Here is a 25,611-nt window from a genome sequence, read left to right as displayed (position 1 = left end):
TACATCAATGGTCTACATTAATGAAAAATATTGCATACAACACATTAAATATATTTTGTAGTAAATAAATTGAAAATTTATAAATTTTCTAAACAAACTGGGAAGCTACTGTAATGATTACATAAAAATTACAGAATTACATAAAAACTGATTTATATTATCTCCTTGCAAATTATTGATAGTCCATAAATTATTAATTAGAAACAGAGGTATAACTGAAAACTGAGGAAGTATGCCTTTCCAGGAATTGTGTTTCAGTAAAATTTTGCTTTGTATTTCTCTGCTTTCAGTGAAGCAAACTCATTTATAATGACAGTGAAGTCAAGGTTTGTCATTGCTGTATACTATTGACAAGATAATTAAATTTGAAAATCTGCTCTCACTCATAGTGTACCTTACATAAATTTTATCATCTTCAAACTGCCGAAGCTGGTTTCACAGATGTGGAAGTCAGTAGCTTGAACCTTTCTGGCACATGCATCAAATTATCCTCATCACAATTCAGTTCAACGTACACATAACTGTAATCCACTGATGATGACAACATGCTGCTAAAGTGGGTTGTGTCAAAATATTAGTGAAAAGCGAATGAAGCAGTAAAAATTATGAGTGAAACAGTTATAATTTAGGAAATAAATTGAGGATTTAGAAGATAGAATTTAAATTTTTGCTGTTTTTATCTGTGAAACTTACATAATGGACTTCAATTATATGTCATATTATTTTTCATATTAATTATGCTCACCAGAATACTATTACTTAAGGTATTTAAACTCAAAGATTTCAGTAGTATTTCTTTCCATTCAGACGAACATACCTGTTAATTGGTAACACACAACTGACTCTACCTGCTTTATTTGTCTTTATATCTCTGAAATCAGACAATCTTTCTGTAATTTTCTTGATTTATAACTACAGGCATTTTAGAACAAGGTGCAGCTTAGTTAAGAGGAGACAGGTTGCAATAAATTTTTGTGTACAAAAGATTTGATGGTGAAAAGCTGTTAATGAAAGTGGATTTAATGTTGATTTAATTTAGTTAATTTAATTGATATTGTCACTGAGGTGTGCACACATCACCTGTCACTCACAGGATTGATAATTTTTATTTAAATTCCTTGATATCATCGTTTCAAATTAGATAACTCATAAGACAGTGAATGTACTGTAACGTTTATTTAGGAAGATGTTAAAGATATAAATTATTAGTGAAGTATTTCATTTACACTAAAAACTTTGTATGTGACTCAGGATACCTTGAGTATTATTGATTGCATTATATTAGTTTTTTGTTTATTTTATTATTTAATATTAACAATTTTGTTGTATTTACTGTCTTAGCGTGCTTCTAGATACGATATTTTATAAAACAGTTTATTGGTAATGTGAATGGGTTATGAAATATTTACTTAAGTTTATTAAAGTAAATTTTATGTGTAATAAATTTATATTGAAATTTAACATAACTTTAGTTTTTATTTGCTTATATCAGTTTAGGTTGATTTTTAAACTAATTTATAGTTAATGTATTATAATTAGCATTAAGTTAATTGTAGGAACTGATTACTTTTGTGGTTAATTTTGTTTTTATTTGATTTATTAAGGTAGCAATATTAACTCACCTATTCTTTAGGCAATATGATCTGAAGATAATAACCTATAACTGGCAAATTTAAATATAGTAGTAAGCTCTAAACTAGCTATATTTTTGATTATATTTCAGTTCATTGCTTTTAAATGTGATTTTATAATTATTTTCTAATTTTTGTTTAGCTGTTAAATTCCATTTTTAAATTTTTGTAATAATGATTAATTTGCTACATTTCTTTTGTTTATACTATTTGTTATAAGAAATTTCAGAAATTTTATTTCCACTTATTTATCAAAAGTATGTCTCTTGATAATATTTTGAGTCTGGCCTAGTCACTAACAATGTTTTTAAGAGACACAGTATGTTGACTGTGGAGAGGTAGGAAAGTCTTTAGTCTCCTAGTAATGGGCTGGACTAAATGGCTTGATGAGAAATCAACTACCTATTAAAAACTTCAGAATTTGACTTTTGACTGAAAAGGCTTAAAATTCTCTTTAGGACAAGAAGGCTGTACAGAGATTTTCATTTAATTTTTATATTTTTTTAGTTACTTTTTCAGTATTTAATGATAGTGTTTTATTGGGGTGACATGAAGAGTGGTTGAACTCTTCATTATGAAGTCATTAATTTATGTTTATCATGATTCATAATACAAGATCACAGGATTAAGTTACCTTAGGAATAACAATATAACTGTTTTCCAGAGCTCATATCAGTACAACACATTACAAACTTGACGTTGGATTTAGAAAAATTTGGGGCTCAGGTACTTAATAACTAGGCCTGTATGGCATTTAAATTCTTGAATGATCTGAGGGCATACCAGCGTGAGCCTCGTCGATATCTGTCCTAAGTTACGCTTACCTATAATAGTGGCTGCGTATTTCTGTACCTCTTCTTCAACTAGCTCTTTAATAATTTTCCCCCAACCTGACAGCAAACTCGATGCTATATAAAGGGTAGCACATTTACTTTCAGCCAATTGGTCGTACAGTCCAATTGTAGTCGTACTGTTTTTTGCAGGTGTGATAACTTTACTGGTATCGATTGCATTTGCGCTAGGTCTGTGTCTTGCTCGTTCCTGGGAGACTAGAGGATGTTGGACCGCAAGAGTGCACGCTGAAACAGTCACGCATCGGATATATACACGTGCTGAACTTGCTATACGAGTAATGACTGACTTGCAGCAGTGGTGCTGGAGATCTATGTTTATGGAAGACATGTGAGCACTCGGTGTTGATCTAACATTGCTGGAAAGAGGCGCGCTCGCCTGTGTTGTCGAAGCCATTGAAAAAAGTCTGGAGCGTCACTGTCAAATAACCAGCCGTTGAAAGAAGCGAGCCTGCTTGTGGAACTATTGCCTGTATGAAACCCTTTGACAATGGGCATTAATTTTGTGCACCCCGGTTCATTTCGAGCCTTCTTGGTATTTGTGTCGTTACTCCAGTCTGGTACCGTGGTCAAAAGGTGCTCATTTGTACTTCATACGAAACATGTCTTCGCAAATTGCTGCGAACGAGTATTAATTGTGTAAAATTGTTGTCTGTTCGTGAAGTTATTGAACAGCATGCCTGCGTTGCAGTGTGCGTAAGAGGAACTTTCTGTTACATTCTTTTTAAGATTACTTGCTTTGTTCTTCTGTCACATTTGTCAGTGTTTTAAGTTGTTTGCTGCCATGTCAAAAGAGTGTTCTAGGCACCTACTGTTAACGTTATCTGTAATATGTCTGCCTCATATGTTATCCTGTGTCGTTCTTGTGAAGAACGCAGTGTGTGTTCGATCTGTTTTGCTGGTGATTCCAGTGCTTGTTAAACTTAAATTTAAGCACTAGCTTCGAATTTGATAGCGTTTGATTCTGCGTGAATTCTGCACGGTATGATAACCATTACTTAACTCATTTTTTTTTTTGGGAACATCACTGTAAGCCTTAGTTGGAGCTGACAGTCACCAAACGGATTTGGCAATACGTTCGTTAAAAGAGGTGTATTATGGTAAGACAACTGGCCAGCTGATTACATTAAATCCGTATTAATTGCTATTTGTGATTACTTTGAAATAGCGCTTTGTCTGCTAATTACCTGTCAGTTGTTATTTTGCCGTGCTGCTCGCTGAGCGTTGCCCACTCTCTATGTATCTGAGCAACTATTGCCTTTATTGCTGGTCCTGAGATTGAGGTGTCTTTTAGTACAAGTGTGTCCTTTAGTACAAGTGTAGCCTACTGCTTTGCACACTTTCATTGATTCTTAAGTTCATTCAGCAGTTGCTGAGTTTGTGAAACTATATAAGAGTAACTGCTGAGTGACTGTGGTTCAGTTGGCCTTGATTTATGACTCATTTGTACTGCAAATGCTTGAAACTTAAGTCATTTTAACTTCGCTGTGGAAGACACTTGTCATTATTTGGCGTTCAGCGGTTTCCTTATTCTGTTGTTTTTGATTTGTTACGCTTTGAACGCTATTTGTGCTGCAGGTTTTCTAATTACCTGTCAGTTGTTATTTTGTCGTGCTGCTCGCTGAGCGTTGCCCACTCTCTGTGTATCTGAGCAACTATTGCCTTTATTGCTGGTCCTGAGATTGAGGTGTCCTTTAGTACAAGTGTGTCCTTTAGTACAAGTGTAGCCTACTGCTTTGCACACTTTTATTAATGCTTAAGTTCATTCAGCAGTTGCTGAGTTTGTGAAACTAAATAAGAGTAACTGCTGAGTGATTGTGGTTCAGTTGGCCTTGCTTTATAACTCATTTGTACTGAAAATACTTGAAACTTAAGTCATTTTAACTTCGCTGTGGAAGACACTTGTCATTATTTGGCGTTCAGCGGTTTCCTTATTCTGTTGTTTTTGATTTGTTACGCTTTGAACGCTATTTGGCTGCAGGTTTTCTGAAAGTTAAAAATATTACTGTCATCGCCTTATTTGTGCGTTTTATCACTGCAAAGGTTTGATTGTCTGTAATAAACCAGTGTCGAGATGTACTTTATTTGTGATCTCAGTACCTTTCGACTCTCCAACTAGCTCCCTACCGTTTCACAAACAACGGACATCCACTTGTTGACATGTCAGTAGTCCATTTGTCTCTGTTGGTTACTCATACACTATGGCATCATGAAGAGCTGTCACAGCTTGACTATTGCAACATCACTTTATATGGTAATACCTTTTGGGATAGTTTCGATCGAAACTTGGGAGCAACGATATTAATGGCTGAAGTTCAAGTGATTTACGTATCCCCTCCATTGTTGCCTTTCGCTCAAGTCATCAGAGGCCAAAAATAGGAAGCCAGCGAGGTATCAGCGAGATTTCCATCGCTGAATGTGAGCTAATTTGTAGGCGACTGCTGTGTGAATGAAGAGCACTTTTGCTCGTTAACCATGTTAGCGACAGCCTTCTGCTCGGTAGAGGTTCCTTTTTAGGCTACTTAGGGGAAATGAAACTGAGACAACAGCGTGCGTTTATAGTCGTGGGCCAAGGAAAAGGCTACTTTTCGTAGGCGGAACACAGGAACACGAGGAGTGTGGGAAGTCACGTACCCTCACGGTTAAAAATGGATTAAAACAGTCTCGACTCCAATAAATTTTTATTTGCAGTGATTATTCGATCAGAATATGTCGATCCTCAGACCTTTTATACCATAAAAGATAAGTGGTGGCGGTGGATTGAGAAGATGCTGTGACTCCACGAACTTCACTTACTCTATATTCAACGAAAACGTGCAATAACCACTGACAGAAGGCAGGAGGAAGCACGAGTAGTGATGGGTATATGAAGTAAGTCGGGGGTTGGGGGCGAACATGAAAAACGGTGGGGGGGGGGGGGGACATGAGGAACAGTGCAGTCGTTGAGAGGTGGAAACTGAGAGATTCGTCCGATGTTCAGTAGGGTATGATCATTGTCTTTCATAACAAGGGTGGAAACATTTTCGAAATGACCAAGTCTGTTAAATTGGTCGCGTGCTGCTGTGGTTAAAGCTTACCTCGCATGGCAAAATGGCTCTGTCTGAAACAGGCGACGAGGCAAATGTTGTGCACCAAGGGCCTTAGATGACAGGGGTGAAGGTCGGCTGCTGAGATGTGTACGGGAGCACAGCAACGCAGCTGTTTTGCAACATGACCGACCAGGTGAAAAAAGGGTGTACCAACAGCATCTCCTCAACGATTGGTTAGCAAACGTTGTTGTGCATGGGCCTCCGCAGCAGGTGCCTGGATCGTGCACCAATGCTGATTGGTATTCATGGCGACCCTGGTTGGAATTTGCACGCCACTACCGCAACTGGACGTCTGCTAAGTGGTGACAGGTGCCTTTCAGATGACAGATGGCCGCTGGCGTGTACAGCCTGAAACGTCTGAAAGCAACACTCTGCAACAGTTATTGCCTGACGGGTGTAGGACAGAGAAGGGAGCGTTGTGGGTTGGGGATGTCTTCGTGGCTGTCCCTGGGTGATCTCGTGATTCTGGAAGTCACAATGGATAAACATAAGTAAGCTCTGTCGTTGGGGACCGTGTCCACTGCTACATGTTATTTGTTTTTCTTCAGCACAATGGCATCTACTAGCAAGACAATGCAACGTGTCACACAACTCTCTGTGTACTTGGGTGTTTCGAAGAGCTTGTCTGTAAGTTTACCGTAGTCTCCTGGCCACCAAACTCGCCGGATTTAAAACCAACCGAGAATCTGTGGGACCACCTCGGTCAGGAAGTTCGCGCCATGGATTCTCAACCGAGAAACCTAGAGAAGCTGGCCACGGCACTGGTATCGGCATGGCTATATATCCCTTTCGTTGCATTCCAGAACCTCACTGATTGTCTACCTGCACGCTTCGCAGTGGTCTGTGCTGCAAAGGTGATAATTTAGGCTTCTGACAGGTGGTCACACTAGTGTGACAGAACTGTGTACGTAACAGCTGTCCATGGTATTGCTATGTTTCCTGTATATTTAATGTAACTGTCACATTACTTTTCTATTTTATTCTATTTTCTACGTATTTGAACCAAATCTGATAACTGCAATAAGCCGAAAGCGGCAATGTGAATTGCGTAACGTATGTGATCAAGATGTTTATAAATAAAAACAGCCTCATCAACAGCATAGAAAAGAGTCCACAAACATTGGTTCCTATTTCAGTCCACACACCTATGCACGTCGTTCACTAGAGATCCAGTGCCTTCTAAATATACATCTGAGAGAGTGTGGAAGACATACAGCATCCTTGTTTCAGTCCATTACTTACTCTGAAGGCCTCTCTAAAAATTTCTTTCCCCACTTTAAGCGGACCACACCCTGCCTATCTAACCCATGATAATTTAGGCAAGTATTTGACCCATTTCTGAAAAATCTATTTGATGCAAGACCTTAATATTTTTACTGTATGTTACATGATGCTAATATAGTCAACTGTACTAAAATCTACTTTATCCGCTTTATAGTGTAAGACGTCGTGGTCTCCTGACCTTCATTGCTTACATATTCCGCCCCCACAATCATATTCCGCACATGAAGACGCTTCATTCGAACCCAAACTCGATCATATAAAGTCAATGTTGTATGAATTCATGTAAACGATATGCAAATAACAAGTAAATATCGAAAGTGCTCACCGAGATTGAAATACTCGAGGCTGGCACACACGCACACATTCAAGACACCACAGTCACAAAAGCTTTTAGTTGAGGAGAGGCGAACCGCACACCAGGAGGCCAGTCCCTTCAGAGGACGAGTCAACCTATCTACGTTGGCCAGCGACCGCCCGTAGAGCAGACAGCGTTTGCCTGAGTGACAGGGGGAACGACCCCGTGTTCGGCTTAAAAGCAAATTCTGCTACATTGCGTGGGAGCACCCAGCCTATGCATTCTTTACAAACATAGCACGCAGTTTCAGAGGTTTTCACAGGGACACAGCAAACGCCAAACGCCGATGCTACAGATTTCCGGATTGGTCGCCTTAAACGAAACGACATTCTCCTGTTTTAGAAGAGTAATGCTGATTGGCAGACAATATTCCTGATGCCTTGAGCTGAAGGAGTAATGGAAGAGACCGAAAGATATACCCCTTCCCGTCTGGCGTGGAGAGGGGCCGTTCCGTTGTCGCTCTTGGAGTGAGAACATGTAACGAGAGCGTGTGCGCTCGTACGTGTACTCAAAGAGCGAGGAACAAGTCTCTCGTCAGTACTTCACTGGGAGAGCACCTTTGTTGAGAGTGAATCGGAGTGCGACTCTATATTGAGTCCTTGCGATTAAGCCTTGTTCACTGTGTTGGCCGCCACACTTATTGTGCAGTGTGCACAGGCAGAGTTATAGTTAAACGCCTGCAAGCGCATTTTCGAGTGGCATCGCGGTGGACTGGTTATCTGACCGGTGCACCACGCCAATAGTTAGACTAGGGACGAATAGGAGTCCTTGACTTCATCAAGGCGTAGGGAGAGTTTGACTGGCGAAGGTCAATCCAGATAGAACGAGAGTTATCTTATTTGTCAGCAGCGAGTGGCGCAGACAGCAGTCATAGCAGCTTACAGTATTGTGCGCTACAGCTCTTGCGAGCCCCATATTTCCTCCAGAACAGTACACTTTACTGCATTTCACACACGACAACCTTGACTGCATCTAGCAACATTCAAATGGATAATTATTCAAGTTGAGTAGGCATGGCTCTCTGCCATTCTGCCAAGTCAATAACAATCTTAAACTTTTTATAGAAATTTCATTACGAATCCTATCCTTAAGAGGTAACTTCACATTCCGAAAAGAACCCGAAATAACTTATTCAGTTCATAACTAAAAGTGCCATCGTGATTTCTCATAATTTTTGCAAAAAAATAATAATTTTCGTTAGTTTCATGTTTTCCTTACACTAACTAGCACTACTCCAGTACCCAAGTATCCCACTAGTTACGTAAGAAATTTTGTGAATTTTTGTGTCATTTCCTTACAATGAACGACTCCAGAAGATATTTATTGCTGGAAGTTTTTCAGGCATTTCTCTTTAGAACGTTAGGAGCGTCTGTCTGACTTCTGTAGTAGTGTTGGGGTGGAGATTGCATCTTGCAGGAGCCACAGGATAAAGGGTACATCTCAGATTAATCCATTGCGCAGAATGACAGAATAGCACCCAGACGCTCACAACAGTTTTTAAGAAATACTTTTTTAAATTTATTAACAAAAAATATTAAGTTTTTTCTGCAGAAAATATTTTTTGTGAATTTCCTAATGGGGGAATATTAATGAATGTAGTACCAGAGGTGGCTTTTTAAGTTATTCAGAGTTTCTGAAAACTTTATTCATTTATCTATTATAGTTTCTGATATAATGGGCGATATGTACTGAAAATTTTAGTTCACAGAAAAGTGACTTCAAAGAAAAACTTTGGAAATTTGTTACTTACAGTTAATTAAAACTGTCTTGCTGCATATGATGGCCCTTCTTTGGCCTCTAGCAGGTCTTCCAGCTTCTTTTTCACCTTCCTGGATATGTGTCTTGCTTTCTTGTCTGCATCGGTTATCCTCATTTTATCGCAATGTTGCAACCCAGTGATCATATTTTCACCGGGATTAATTCCCAGCTTTTTCAGTACCCAACACTTTCCAATATTACCACAACCGAATGTAATAACAGCATCATCAACTTCTAGTTTCATTGTATGCATGCCCACAATTACAGTTTTAGGAAGGCAGTTCCAAATTATGCTGTTGAAACATTCATTTCCTTAGAAGGTCAGGATGAGCCAAGTCTCTGAAAATAGGTTTAAATGCTGTAATAACAGCAGCAGGACGAGAATGCTGGTAAGAATAAGATTCTCCAGTTGCCTGAGCCCTATTGTATTTGCACCACGAATTTTCTCCTGATGGACATAATCCATGACATGGCTTATCATGAGTAGAGGTCTTATAGAAGAATATGGCGCAAACATCTCTCTTCATTGGCTCCAGATTTTCTTTATTTCTCCTAATTGCCTGCCCATCGTATACGTGCAAGTTTTCTATTTCAGTTTTAGTTAACTGACCCTGTTTGGTCAACAATTTTCCATCTTCTGATGTTTTTCCTCTCATATCAACAGTTAGTTTTCTCAGCCTTGTTCCCAAACGTTTTTGAACGTGGCCTACACATTCTATTTTGCTAACAATGGCATCCCCATGTGGCTTAGAGTTCACCACATTGTTGTACGCCTTACTGTCACCATCGCCCAAATATGTGGTGTGCCGTACGCCTCCTATTTCTACGGAGCGTTGAAATATTTGTTGTACTCCATGAACTTCCATACCACCACTTGGTGCTCTAAAATTAGCCAAACAGTTGTGTTCTTTATATTCATTGACTTTACAACATTTGCAATATTTAGACATTATCTCCACATCCAAACTTAACCGTTGTCTACACTCATAGTAGTCACTACTCCATTCAGAGAGGTTTGTCCTCTTTTCTACCAACTTCCATCAAGTGCAACGGCAGCTTCCGAACATCCCTCATTTTCTTCTACTGCTTCCCTAGCAGCCAGTTCCATCTTTCCCCACTGACCTCACATACAGCTTTCTCTAATATTGCAGTTAGTTTTTCAAATTTATTTCGTGGTTGATGTAAGTTCATCACTGAACACAATGTTCTCCCTACAGCCATGCCCTTGCCACCGGATCGTAAGGCATAAACTAATCAAGCATTGATTTCATAAGGGCCACTTGTGTCTGGTTTTGAAGAAATCATAAATGGAATCACAGCTGAGCATTTAGTGCAAATTAAATCCAAACCAACTGCTAGGCCTTTTCTGCCACTGGCACTCTCACAAATTTTCACCATCTGTGACTCACCACACTGTCTACAGTGTACAAATTTAGAAATTACATCTGGTAATATTCTCAAATTTATAATAATGTTACTGCACCCCTTGTCATTTACAGTAAATTCGTTGTAACTCTCTTAAAATGGTGAGAGCTTCTTTGATGATGTACTTGTTGAAGAATTACAATTAGAAACATACCTTCCAGGCGACATAACCTCTTGTACAGAAAGCTTTCTGAACTTGTTTCCTCTAAATTGTCTTTTCTTGAAAATGCCTTTACGTTTCGTCATCTTCAATAAACACAACAAAACTCACTTAAACAAGCACTGCAGACGCAAGTATAACAGCTACTCGCGATCACACTTGAACAAAACTAACGGCGTGTTTGAAAGCGTGCGTGCAGTGTAGGGGATATAAATATCTAAAATGTATGCAGAAAAGTGGGTGACAGGAAAGTGCGCGTGGCACATAAACACTTGTGGTAGGAAAATGCTCATTAAATGCTCGAAAAAATCTTTTTCAGCAAAATCCTTTTCAGGGTACTGAAATAAAACCTTAATTATATAAATATGATGAAAACCGAAAATCGATTATTTTCGACCCGAACCACGGTGTGGTCCCCATAAGGACACATTCTGCTGACTAATAGAGATTTGTATTACTTCTTGTATTATTTTTTGGCAATTATCCTGACCACAGCACCTCTAACAATGCCTGTAGTCGCACTGTGTCGTACGCTTTCTGAGGCTCTATGAAAACCAAATGACTGCTTACATTCCTTTCCAATGTCTTGGGGAACAGATGTTACACTTGACCTGCCTCTTCGAAAACTACTTTCTTCTTCCACTTCAGTTATACTTTTCTTCATTCTTTAAAATCATCCCGTACAACCTGATAACTGAAGTTGGGACGCTTACGCCACGTTACTTACTTCTCATTTTCTTGTTCCCTTCTTTATTTAGTCTATGGGCCTTACATACACTAAGCTTCACTCTGCTGTAATTTTTTTCCGATGCCATGTATATATTAAATAACTAGCTTAGAATAGTACAGAGTATTTGACTCTTACCTAATATTTCCAGATTCTTGCGATTTCTCCATTTTAATTTGTGTAGTCGCCTTTTGTACCTTTCTCATGGTTATTCTTTTTCCCTTCACCGTCCTCGTTCTCTCTGATCCCACACTTCATTTCCTTGTGTACTCTGTGTTCTGTTAGCAGACTTTTGAAACGTTCCTCCCACTGGATAAGACTGATAATCCTCAGGCTGGCTCTTTCTTTTACCTCTTTCCTCAGTCCTGTAACCATTTAACACGCTGACGCCACTTCTTTTGTAGCACCCGCCCCCCACCCTTTACGTATCGATTGACCTCCTCGCATTTATTCGCCCAGATTTCGTGTCTCCTTTTATAGATGTCCTGTTTGTACTTCTATAATCGTTCTTAAATACTAGAATTTAACCTGTTTGTCCAGTATTTTCAACAAATTATTATAAAACATCTGTTTAGTTTTAGTTTCTCTTCAGTGCCTCGAATCCAACATTGTAACTCCCGGTTTCCTTCTTCTTTTTGGCGCTGACAGGTTTCAAATTATGCGTCATGTACTCAGTATTTAATTCCTTCATACATTTACTCCGCCGTTCATTCTTCTATGTGCTCTGTTTACTTGCTAACCATAATTTATAAAGAAGTTGCACAGATTTTTGTTTCAAACTATCTAAACTGTATTTTACAGTGTCCACCGTCCTCGTGGGAATATTTGCTTCCCTAATTTATTGCGTTCCCTTAGATGTTACGACCATCTTTGCACCTAACAAGAAGTGCTTTAAACCACATTCTGCACTCCTGTATATTTTAACATCATTATTGTTCTTCTGTTAGAAATTTTATTTTGAATTGTACAATCTATTATTGTTGTAATATTTCTCTCACGCATACTTGTGAATCTGCTTTTAAGGAAGAAATCATTTAAAATCTTCAAGGACAACGTCTAACTTTTCTCCGTTGTCATTTACTATATCATCTCCATTTTTTCTCATTACTGCAGTACTTGCCTACTTTTACATTAAAATTCCCATTAAAATTTTTTCTTTGCGGACATTTATATTCGCTAGCACACTTGTTACTTTTTCATGAAATTCATCTATTACTTACTGTCAGAGTCATTAGGTACGTAAGCACGGACAATGATAATTTCGTAGCCATATACTGAGAACTCATAGAACAACCCTCTCATCAATTTTCTCCGAGCATATCTCTTGTATGTTTACTATGGATTGTTAAAGAAATCCCTCTCTTGGGCTTTTCCTCCCTGTTATCTTCATTGTAGAAGTGAATATAATCTCCTTTTTTTCATTTCGCTTCCCCTTTCACTGAGACCACACACATCTGTTTCCAACCTCCTCATTTTTTTCCTCTCTTTGTGGCCAAACCCTGCACATTCCAGGTTGGTACAAATATAGTCATTTTCCGTAGTAATCTTCTGTCTCTGTGATGATCCAATCCTGTTATTTTTCCGAGGCTTTTGGCTGAGATCCTGAGCCGATGAAAAATATTTTACAGATGCTGGGGAGCTAGCTCCACCTGGATGGCTGTGAAATATTTTGGGCTCCAGTCTCCTGGCCACCGTCACTTTGAGCCTGACTAAACAGAATTAATCAAAGCTTAACCTGTTCAGGCGTTGGCGTCTCCTCTACAGTACTTTTCCGTAGTTACTATATTAATATGGACACCAGTCGCCGATGTTCTGTACTAACACTGTTCGTGACGCAGGTTAATGGTTCCTTCAGGTACAATATTACTCAGCTAACGAGTCTAGATTTCGTTTCCAAGTGGGCTGAAAATGGCGTATCACAGAGTTAAATGCAAAGGGCGTACAATAAGTAAGGGAACACTTTTTTTTTCTCGGCGAATTTCGGTTGAGCTTATGAGGAATTTGTAGTGGGACATCGCGGAATATTCCCGTTTCACCTCCTACACTTCATAAATTAAGGGCAGATGTCGGTGACGTACATAGCCTTCAAAATAGATTCTGTAACGTAGTCGCGTTCCAAGCAGGGAGCTGCTATTGAGGTTCTTTCGGTAGAAAACCGGAGCATCGCATATATTCACAGCGTCATGCAGAATGTCTGTGGAGACCTGGTAGTGCACAAAAGCACGGTGAGTCGTTGGGGGAGGCGCCTGCCATCATCGCAACAACATCGTGCGAACCTGTCTAATGTCCTGCGTGCCTGTAGGCCGCACACGGCTGTGGCTCATGCAATGTCGGAACGTGCGGACACACTCATTCGAGGTGATCAATGGATTACAATCAAACACCTCGCATCACAACTGGACATCTCTGTCGGTAGCGCTACACATACTTCCAGATGTTCAGATGTGTGTGAAATCTTATGGGACTTAATTGCTAAGGTCATCGGTCCCTAAGCTTACACACCACTTAACCTAAATTATCCTAATGACAAACACACACACCCATGCCCGTGGGAGGACTCGAACCTCCGCCGGGACCAGCCTTACAGTCCATGACTGCAGCGCCTTAGACAGCTCGGCTCACATACTTCCACCAGTTACTGTAAACAAAGGTGTGTGTCAGCTGGGTTCCTCACCGCCTAACCGAAGACCTTAAGCAGCAGTTAAGGATCAACTGTGCGGACCAACCGGAAACAAAACTACAGTCAAGGGAGTGGCGCCACACCAAGTCTCCTCCGAAGAAACAGTTCGAAGCCGCAATCAGCCGGTAAAATAATGGCGATGGCCTTCAGGGACAGTGAATGGGTCATTCTGTTTGATGGCACCCCTTACGCTGCAACGATCAACTCTGAAGTGTATTGTACTACGCTCAGGAAATTGAAACGTTTTTATCGTGTTCGTCACCACAAAAGAAAAAAAAAAAAACTAACTCCTCCATCTCGATGACAATCCAAGGCCTACACAACTCTGAACACCTGAGAGTTGCTCACAAATTATCATTGGACTGTTCTTGCTCATCCACCTTACAACCCGAGTCTCGCGGCTTGCGACTTCCGACTGTTTGGTCCAATGAAGGACGCACTCTCCGGTAAGCAGTACTTGCATGATGGAGAGTTTATTGATGCAACAATACGATGGCTCTGTAACACGTCATCTGTTGTCATTTGGAAAGAGGAGCACGGCGACCGGTGAAGGCGGCTCTGCCACGCAGCGGGCGAGACCGGTATGGCGAGTGAGTGGTCATCGACAGATCGTTCCACATGGACCTGTCAGTTTCAAACGGATGGCGGTTACGTGACGTCATGCGGTTTTATCCCATTTAAGCGCATGGCTTTAAGACAGTGCTTTATCCACGTTTGCACTGATTACACGCAAAAGCAAATTTGTACGACAAAGTACGATACGACAAATGAAAGAAGAGTTGAGACTAATCAGCCGAGACGCTGATACGATTTATAGGAATTTAATATCGAAAGATATTAAATAAACAAATATGCAATATGTGCAGTTTACTGAATAATTTATAGTTTTTCAACCAACGCAGGTACAAAGAAGAGTGGGTGCTCATTTTACAGGTATTGTCAAAACGCAACGACTGACATACTTAAGAAATTTTCAACATTAATATTTCACTGGTAAACGCCAAGTTTATTAAATTGTTGCTGACACAAGGTTCCAGGACAGAGCACTGCGCGCCTTGCCGACACTGGACCTGTGTTGCTCGATGCGACACTTTGTGATAGTTTTTTGACTCCAGAAGTGTTGTAGTTATCCGAATTTAGGATGTGCGCGCAAACGGAAGACAGAAATTTTCTCGAAAAATCCGGAATTATGGTATTTTCGGTGTCGAACACAGTAGAGACTTTTGTTTTTTCATGCGTTGTGTCTTTTGGTGATTGTTTTCGTGAACGGGACTTTGCTGCAAAGTCTCAGCTGTGGGACTCTAGTTCCATTCGAATATTGCCACATTTAGCCGCTGAAGCGCTACTGTGGGACTTTGTTTATTGGTTAGCATTCCGAACTGTGTTTTGGGATACCAACAGGACTTAGTTTCTTATACATTCAGGTTAGACTGTAATTATTTTCACCACGTTTAGGTGACTTATTCTGAAACAGTGCCACTGGACTTTAACTGTGTATAAACCAGTCGGGACTTTGAATATTTTGTGGCATCCGACACTTCGGAATTCGCGCTAGTCACGAGTGAACTTTAAATCATCGCAATGAGGCCGTGTTTTAGCGGACTGATCGACTTGCTAAATGTCAATTGATGTTCTTCAACGTTCAACAATTTTTATTCAAATTTATAGCGCGTTAAGTATCGTTAATGGGGGCTCGAGCAATAATTAAAACGGCACGTAACTCTTTGGAAGATCCCACCAGTGAACTGTATTTAGTTATGAATAAAAACTTGTGAATTTTAAGGAACTTAACACACGCATTCGATTCGTCATTTGTCGGCAGCCTCCTACACTGTAACCTGGTTAACATTTATACTTACCGGTCGGGAGCATAAAGAATATTTTATTTATGCACTTTAACAAGTGTTAAGCGCACGTGCCTGGCGGTAGAAAGGGTAGGACACCATCCCCAAGCTAGACGACGAGAGCCAGTGAGCAGAAGCATTTGCAATCCCATTCCATTTCTCCGATAGTCGCAGCTCCGACGTCGACCAGTGTAGAGTGTTACCACGCGAGCATACAGGCTCTTCCAGTAAGGTGGCGTAAGAAGGGCACATTGAACGGAGATTATGTTGAAAAATAGGGTTTTGTAGCCAAAAGAGTAGGTAATTATATCGTTTATTGGAATGCTGAATAAAACGAACTGCGTTCAGAAAAAAGTCTTATATTACATATTGAAAGCCCGTCGTAGTTTTGCTGCTTACATGCTGCTGATCCTGTCTGATTAATCATTTGTGTGCATTGAAAACATTAGAGATTCTCTTCTTCTTGAGGCACACCTGATGTTACTTTCGCTTCTGTGCAACATTCGTGGTACAGTACAACGTCCTGAGTTCCATTAGTCAAATATTCCTCGATCCAGTCGCATATTTATGAAGTCACTCCGTATGGTCATAAGTTGGTTAGTAATCCACGATGTGTTTCACTTTTGGACGCCTTTCGGAAACCTAGTCACCTGCGTCTACTGTTTACAGGACGTAAATCCGGCTTGTTTTACACTAGTTGGTTCTCCTTAATCAGTACTGATTCTTTGTAAGAAACTTCTTTTCCTCCGGCTGAGATTCTCGACAAACACGCCGTAGAAAATGAGCTTATTCAGCGGCGTATTCAGTGTAAAATCTAACTCAGGACCGACCCACCCCCTTTTTCATTTTAAGGAGCCTTAATTGTTTTTCAATACCGAGGGTGGAAAGGGGGGGGGGGGGAGGGTTAATATCGATAACTCTCATTCGTGAGTCTGTTTGGCGGTCACACATTACAACAGTAGTATCCTCTTCATACATATTTAAATGCAGAATTTAAGATTTCTACTTGTTATCTCCTGTTTTCTGTCTCAGCACCAGACGGATCCACGAGAGATTTAACGGAAAGTTTGGAGTTGTTCATTGACTTAGAGTATGGCCAGAACTTCCTACAATTTACTGATAGGTTTTTATTGTGAGCTTCAAGCATGGTCTTTCTTACAGATGCACGAGTTAACATAACCATTTCTGTAGCAGTTCCCATGCAGTCTGTTTTGTAGCGAGCGAGTTTCTGCCATTTACTTTTTATGTGGCTGAGCCAAACTCAATGGCGAGGTAGATAAAGCAACATGACATATTAACTACACGGTGCATAGCCCGCCAATACTCTTCGGTGTACTAAAGACACGTGTCACCTAATGTCCCGTACTTCACAGAAAGGCATCGATTCCGAAGAATAAATGCTAACGGAAAGAATGCAAACAAGACAATAACTTACCGTTGTAGAATAAATACTTACTCTAAACAAAAACGGTCGAAAACAAGGTTTGTATTCGAGTTAAATAATTTTGTATAATAAGCTAATGTGGTAATTAATTATGTAGCTGAGACTGGTAGAAATATCGATTACTAATAATAAAATACGTTCGCCAGCTCATGCCTGAGCAAAAGTTATGGACTTTTCTCTGTCAGTTTGAAGCTCATGCTGCGTAAAAAATACTAAAATGTGTTAAGCAAGCAACATTAACTACGTATTTCGAAGCTCACAGGAAAATACGACGTATAAAAACAGAAACGAAAGTTGATTAATACTGTAACAAATGCTTTACAGTCGGCAAAAGGAATACTAATTAGCCACTGGAGGCGCGTAACGCAGTATGGACTGAGTAACGCTACAATAATGTAGTCCGTCGTCAGATTTTGTGAAGCAACAACTGCGACTAATAAATGATCTTTAGTATCTTTACTAGTATTTTTGGTCAACATGATTCGACAAACAACAGCAAACACTATAAACAAAGAGAAATTCACAAGAGGCAAGATGACACAGAACATAAATACAACACGTAAAATTTATCCACTCTTCTTAAATGCAGATATTAATTACACCTTGCCAGTAATCTGAATTTACGTTGTTATTGTAAAGTGAATTATCTGATTATAGAACGTAATTGATGTGCTACAAAGCAACATGAATATCAGTTAATTACACTAGCCAACATAATTTTACTTTCTTCTGTAATTGGAATGAAAGCAGCTAATCTTTATTTTTTTAGGGTATGCTGGTAACGAAAATGTTGCTGAAACTGCAAAATTAGTTCTCGTTTTGAAGTTATAATAACTTCATGCGTTATGCCTACATAAGCTTAAGCATGTATTTACCTTGATGTTATCCCTCGGAGGAAGGTCATTGAAGGTGCAAGAACTTTGCCGGGCGTTTGTAGTTTTCTGATGGTGATTCCTTGATTAGTGTCCAACAGTAATCTCCTAACTATGATGCACTCTACTGTTCCTGGTGTCTCATCTCCTTGTCCGAAATTTGCTGGCGGGAGCGTTCTCCAGGCGCGTCGCTTATAGCACCACAGTCCAAGTGGGAATCTAGGAGATGTAACTTTGACGACATGTTGCAACGAAGTCTACTCCAGCAGTGCACATTTACGACAAGAATCTTATAGTTTCCTGTCCTCTTATTTTCTAGAAAGTTTGTTGACAGTTGAACAAAGGTAACCCAAGATAACTTTTCATCATTTTTCAGGATGTGCGGTTTGTGCGTCTGGAAACCCACGAAAATTCCCTCTTTTATTTTCACCTCATAAGATGCAGAAATTTCTAGCGAAAATGGAATAATGCCTGCGCAGTATTGTCCATGGCCTCAACGCAGTTTTTCATTAGGCTCAATTTCATATGAAGAGCAGGGAGAATCATGTTCTTGGATTCGACAGATGCTCTGTGCATAACATTGTGAGATCCTGGTTCAAGTGATTGCCACTTAGGTCAGTCTTTCTTTTTATAAAGAAGTGCATTGGCGCGACTATCCCAGAGGCACAGGAACCAACAGAATTTGGTGTAGCCGTGTTGTAGCTAAAATAATATACGTATGATTTTCAGATCCCTTGAATTATGCCATATAATTTGTCACAGTTCAATCGAAATTACAATTGTTTCGTGTTAATATACGGCGTGTTTTGGAAATTTTGGAAATTTGTGGTAAGGTCTTATGGGACCAAACTGCTGAGGTCATCGGTCCCTAAGCCTACACGCTACTGAATGTAACTTAAACTAACTTACGCTATGAACAACACACACGCCCCTGCCTGAGGGACGACTCGAACCTCCGACGTGGGGGGCCGCATGGACCGTGACAAGGCGCCCGAGACCGCGCGGCTACCCCGCGCGGCCACGGCGTGTTTCTGCAAGAGCGTACAAAAATGTAACAGGACATAGAGAATGCTACACTCAACAATTTGAGGTAGGGAACCTGGAGTCGGAGAAGCCAGCTTAAGGAGAAACGGAAGTAAATTTGTCTTTCGCTTTGTCTAACATAATTGTTTTCCAGCTTATTTACAACTAACACGCGTACAAGTTTACTCGTACTTTGCTGTTTATTTACACGTACGTTCAGCATTTCCTGCAAGGAAACACGGAGGATGAACGTGATTACCAGGAGGTCATGATGCAGGTTTTGTTTATTTTGCTCGTCCATAAGGTGGCTTTGTTGTATCGTACGTGCATTGTCCCATGGGAGAAAGTGCTATGAACCGACGACAGACCCATTCATTACTCAGAGCTATTCAGAGACGTACAGTACAATACCATGGAAAAGTACCGGTATAGTATTTCCTGGTCGCTGGATTGGAAAGTGAGGTCCTGTTCCATGGCCTGCGAGGTCACCTGACCTGAATTCCCTTGATTATTCCCTATGGGGACATCTAAAGTCATTTGTGTATGAGTCCCCGGTGGATACGGAGGAATTAGTTGCCAAAATTGTAGCTACAACTGTGATGTGATTCCAAACACACCAGGGATATTTGACAGGGTGCGTCAGAATCTTGTTCGTCGTCGTCATGCTTGCACTGAGGTTGACGGCCGTCATTTCAGTACATTTTGTAAGATCTATTACAAATGGTACGTTGATTGTGTCACTGATGGTAAATAACAAAGTACACAGTAACGTGATTTTATTCGTATTATCCGCATAAACTGGCTTCTGCGACCTTAGGTTCCCTACCTCACATTGTACAGTGGAGCATCCTCTATGTCCTGTTAAATTTTTGCACGCTCTTATGGAAACGACCTGTATGTTTGCGAGGTGCCGGGGCTAGCAGTGAATTTAACACTAAATTCCTCTAGAATCTACAAATGTAAATGATGCTCTAAGGCTCCCCCCCCCTTTTCTAACTCCGACTTTTGCTGCTGCACATAGATTAAAAAGATACGCGAACTGACTGTAACAAACCCTGCAAGTGGAGTAGAAAAAGAGTTTGGCACCTGCAATAATTTAATTTGATAAATATGTTAAATAAAGGAAGGTTTCATTAACGTAGTGAGAAATGATAGGGTTGCTCTACTGATTGACAGAATGAAAGTTCTGTCCAAAATAACAATATGATTTATTAAGACTAAACACAAAATAATAAACAAAAACACATGAAACATTTACAATACATCAAATTGGCTCAAACTGGATACTCAAATAAACGCTGTGAAGGTGAAGTTGTCTCTAAACTAGACTGTGACGTTTATGACGAAGTGGTATGTGGAGCCAATTCCTTGCAACTCAAATCTTAAGAGGGACACGCAGCTAACCCAACATTAATTGCTGCTACATTAGTGAGAACTCAGACAATGAACACCCAAGATAGAACAAAGTTAGAAAAGACGAACAGGCGCGCTCTGGTGAGCTCTGATTATCCCGTAGCAAAAATGCCTGCTGTGCCGGTGCTGCGGACGTACATTACCAAGCTGTCTTCTTAGCTGCAAGGACACGTTCTGGCGTCCTGGAAGCGATGGCTGGTTGCTTGCACGTCCCGTCGTGGTGATGATAATGTCGCGAGTATAGCCCGAAACAAATTGTCCTGGTCTGGTTGTTCCAGACTAAAGACTTCCTGTCAATACAAATGCGCCTCTGACGGAGACGAAGAAGGCTCGCCACACAATCACTGACGGTACAGTGATTGATTTTAACAACTGAAGTCACACAGTAATTCCGATACAGTCAACTTTAGCCAAAACTGCCCAAGACAGACAACGTAGGCCGCTTGTACGCAGAACGCTCAATTGCCAACTGTACTCGGAATGTTACGTTGAAGTCGAAACTTCAGCAACTTCGTTAAACAGTTATAATCAAATAAAAGTATATTAGACAGCCAACGGAAGGCAGGCTGTCCAGACCAGAGAGAGCTCAGCCTTGTAACCTACTCTGACCGAAAGGCGAGAGCCAAATACCCCTGAGCACACGTACAGGCCGAACACAGAACATTCCCGCCCCCACGACAGTGGCCGTGGTTAAACGTTCCAATCAGCAACTCGAAAACCGGCGGTGAATTCCACTCCATTGCCAGAGCACTACCATTCCACCAATGGAGATTCTTGGCGCCAATTTCTGTGCTGATTTTGCTACGTCATGGAGCTATGCCCTGAGCAAGCCAATCACAGTTACTATTTTGCAGAAAGCGCGGGAATTTTCCCGCCACAACTGCCTGGGTACACAAGTCATTCCCACGCCTCGCTGGTAGCCCGCCAGAAAGTGTTTTCGCTAAGTTTCCGCGAAGTAACGGAACCTCTAGCCCAGCCGCTACTTCAGGCCCCTCCAGGCGTGTCTTTTGACAATGTTGGCGTCTGGAAAGCATTCACTCGACTCCCTCACACCCGTCGGCTTACCCTTTCAAAATCAGCAGTGCTCGCCTGTCACCGGACCACCCGGGTGACGAGAGACGCTGCGTGGGAAGTCCGCGTGTGAAGGAATAGCAACTTTCCACCACATGCAATTAGAGAGGAGAATCGTAAGATAGAAATATGAGAGGGGGCTCATGCCACCTCTCATGTTTCTTCCATGTAAGGTGCATACCGAATTGGAATCAATGGTAATGCAATGCACTAAGCGCAGTTGAGCAGGTTGGCTTGGATACAGGGATCCATGGGTGGCAAGCCACTAGCCCTTTTCTTTAAGATTTCAACTTATAATCATTTATTAGATGTCACAGAAAGTACTTGCGTACATTGTACTTGAACAATAAAAATCAAGAGTTAATTAGACCAAATATTTAAAACAAATGCAGCAGCTGCAGTTATAATTCTTGACTTCATAAACTAGAAAATTCCTCAGAAATCTTTGAGAAGCTGATACCAGTAAAATTTGCAATGTAGATACAACAAATGAATTTCTTAAACTTTACCAGCTAGATATATTTTAACACCAAAGAACAAATGAATCAAACAATTAACACTAATTATTGCAGACTTCTGATGAGTTAATTAAAACTTGACCATACCATTGACAATTGCAGAGACTTGGTTAGAAATGTTTTAAAAAACTTTAATTGTCATGAATGACAAACTAACTCAATTCAATCACAACTGACAGTTTACCCAGGTCGCTGCCCTAACTACAGTGTCGTAACCTCGATGGTCTGATGAGATGCAAACACCCTTACTGAAATATAGGATTTGCAAATACCACGTTAATTTAACAACCGCTAATGAAAATGGAGGATGGTCCCTTACCTGTGGCGGCGGCGTACCAGACTGGTCACATTCACACGGAAATATGCTGGTGAGCCACGTCCTGTGTAAGGACGCCTTTCAGTACAGACACACACAAGTTAATGTCTATAAGAGACAAAACCACAATAAATTACACAACTCTGGTAAGGGAATCGTATAACAATTTTTTTTTAACGTGGCTTGCAATGATAGGCACATTTACTTGTAAGATGGCAGAATAAATGAAGGTCAATTTCGCACCTTACATAAGAGTTTTATGCATCGTAACGGGAAGGTGAATATGACACCTCACTTACTTCAGCAGTAATGAGCGGATTTGCTATAAGTATGTAATGCAAAAGAGATGACACTCAAACGATGGTATTAACACACCGCTCCTATATAATGCATATCAATGAGCAGAAGGTGAAACAAGCAGAAAGAAGAAACGTTTTGTTTGGAAACGGGCATGGGCAGAAGCAGAGGCCACACCATGGGAGGCACCACAAAAAGCTTTTATGGGGCGTCCCACGGTGGGAGTCAAGGACCGGACAGGTGACGCATACTGGAGCGAAAGCAACGGGCCACCAGAAGTAGGACAGAAAGAAGCTTTACACAGCTGCGTTTCGGAATTGCAAATGGATACGAACATAACCAGTGACGCAGGTGATCACGTGAACAACGAATGGTACACATGTAATGTACACATGCAACTTTCAGGAGTCTGGAGGGGGCACAAACTGTCCAATTGGCTGAAACGAACTAGGAAGGAGTAAAGTGTTGAGATTTTGAAGCAGTTCAACAGTAGGGTCCTTGCGTATGGCGGAGAGAGTTTCCACAAAAGAAGAGGAACACTCCCATTGGCCGGAAAAAGCTGTGACGTGGAGAACGAAAGAACCCAGTTGGGGGACAGTTCGGCTACGAGAAAGACAAGAGCGAGATTTTCGGGAACTCGTCTCTGAACTGGCGTCATATGCAGAATGGGGCGCATAATGCTCTGTACGATGCAGAGGAGAAATTTGAGTGAACACTGCGTTCACTGTGGCTGACATTCAGCTAGAGATTAGCTGGAGCGTCGTTGAGCTCCAACTGTGGAGAAACGAACCAGCCAGTTAGTTCATTGTCCTTGTGAGGACTGAGCGGGCAGCTTAATATGCAAGCTGCCTCAGCCGTGTGCATGCATATCGCCATATTCCAAGACTAGGGATGAGTACATGTTTTCTCATATCACGAGAACATAGGGAGAGATTCTGCTGAAAAAATTAGTAAAGGCATAATTAGTTTTTATAGGAATTTCAGAGGGCAAGAGCAGCCATGCAGACAACAGCTCATCGCAGCTAAGGTAAATACAACAAGCAGAGGTGTAAACTTGTTGGTTCACCAGCTTGCATCCACTGTAAACTCGAGCGACCTTAGGTAATCTTTTGCTCAACTTGTCACAAAACTAACCATCTTCCGAAGACTTGATTATCGTCCTAGATAGCACCGAACTTTGAACCGGAATCGGATGATTTATCGTAGTACTGGCCAACATCTTGATGTAAAACTTCCTGGCAGATTAAAACTGCGTGTCGGACCGAGACGCGAACTCGGAATTTTTCCCACTTGCGGGCAAGTGCTGTACCATCGGAGCTACCCAAGCACGACTCACGCCCCGTCCTCACAGCTTCACTTCTGCCAGTACCTCGTCTCCTTGACGAATTTGTAAGAATAATTTTGTAAAAAAACTTATAGTTGAAATTTATCTTTGTTATGTTTATGATTATTTCACTTTGTGGGGACGAGATGCGTTCGTTTGACATCTGTCGTGACGTTGTCACATTGTAAACTGTGTAAATGCGTGTATTTCTGTGATCAGATTGCAACGTTAAACCAAAAATATTTACAGCTTACACTGTTGTTGTTCTGTCCTCAAAACCTTACAAACAGTCAACTAATTCTGTGGTATCAATTCGAAAACAGTAACGCACAATTTAATATAGAGATAACTGACAGTTGCAATGACTAGCCTCACAACCGTGAAACTGAAAAATGAGTCATTAAGTCGCTTCACTTTAAAGCCGAGCTGAGTTCCTACTTCACACAGGCAAATTTAAACTTCAATAACCGTAAGGTCGACTGTGCAGTTTTTGCTCAAGTTTTTCTAAACACAATACTTGAAATAGTCTGTCTTAGCAGTGCAACTAAATAGGCCGTAACAACACTGTCGTAAGCTCATTCGTTATGGATCAGCAGCAAGTCGTTACACTCACGATGTTCAGGTTCTCTCGGCCACCTTTCCCAGTCCCACGCCTACCTTCGTCCGGGCGTCAGCTGCTGTGATCTACGGCGCACTTCCCCGGCTACGACGGCAACGGGTTCTTCCTTCTCGGACGACGGCTCCAACTCCCGCTGTCCTGTCCTAGGTAGCTCACGTGTCCAGCATGCATGCCGCTCGGCACGCAGCAGTCACGGGCTCTCTCTCACTTTCTCTCTCTCTCTCTCTCTCTCTCTCTCTCCGCGGGCTTCTGCTGTAACCCAGACCCCGTCTACGCGCCAGCGCACGGCTCAAGAAGGCATTTTCATACCGTCCGCGCCATCTGATCATAGTCAGCTGATCCAAAGACTCTCAGCGGCGTTGACAATCGATAGGTCACCAACGACTGCATCACGTAACACGTTTCCATTATACAATAGTACGCACTTGAGGCTTACTTTGGAGGAGTCGATGAACAACCTCCAGTGATCACAGTTATAGTCGCTGCCAGTAGCTGCCATTAGTCGCTATACATCACAACAAAATACCAAGTCCTTTTCACTTTCGAAGAATGGAAGGAATGGCATGTGGCGGTTACGAAACGCAGTCACATTTACCTTTCTATTAAGATAATGCCACTGTAGGAGTTTTGACGCCAACAGTTCAGCTTTGCCTTTCGGTAATTCCAGATCTCTCATTAGGTCACTGAACCCACAGTGTTATTTTGTGAATTTCTGTTCATTCATCGTTACACACAAAAACAGAATCTTCCGGAGAATTGCGTTTTGAAGGTGATGGTGCATCACTAGTTTCACTACCGCATTCCTGTGGCGCAGGAACAGGTACACCGTCTCCGTGAGGCACTGGTCGCACGACCGACGGTATTTTAGGATAGCCGAAGCGAAGGAACTCTTATTCTTCTCGGAAATACC

Source organism: Schistocerca serialis, chromosome 2 (genome assembly GCF_023864345.2).
Source record: "Schistocerca serialis cubense isolate TAMUIC-IGC-003099 chromosome 2, iqSchSeri2.2, whole genome shotgun sequence".
NCBI classification, from domain to species: domain Eukaryota; kingdom Metazoa; phylum Arthropoda; class Insecta; order Orthoptera; family Acrididae; genus Schistocerca; species Schistocerca serialis.
Note: the sequence above shows the minus strand (reverse complement) of the source record.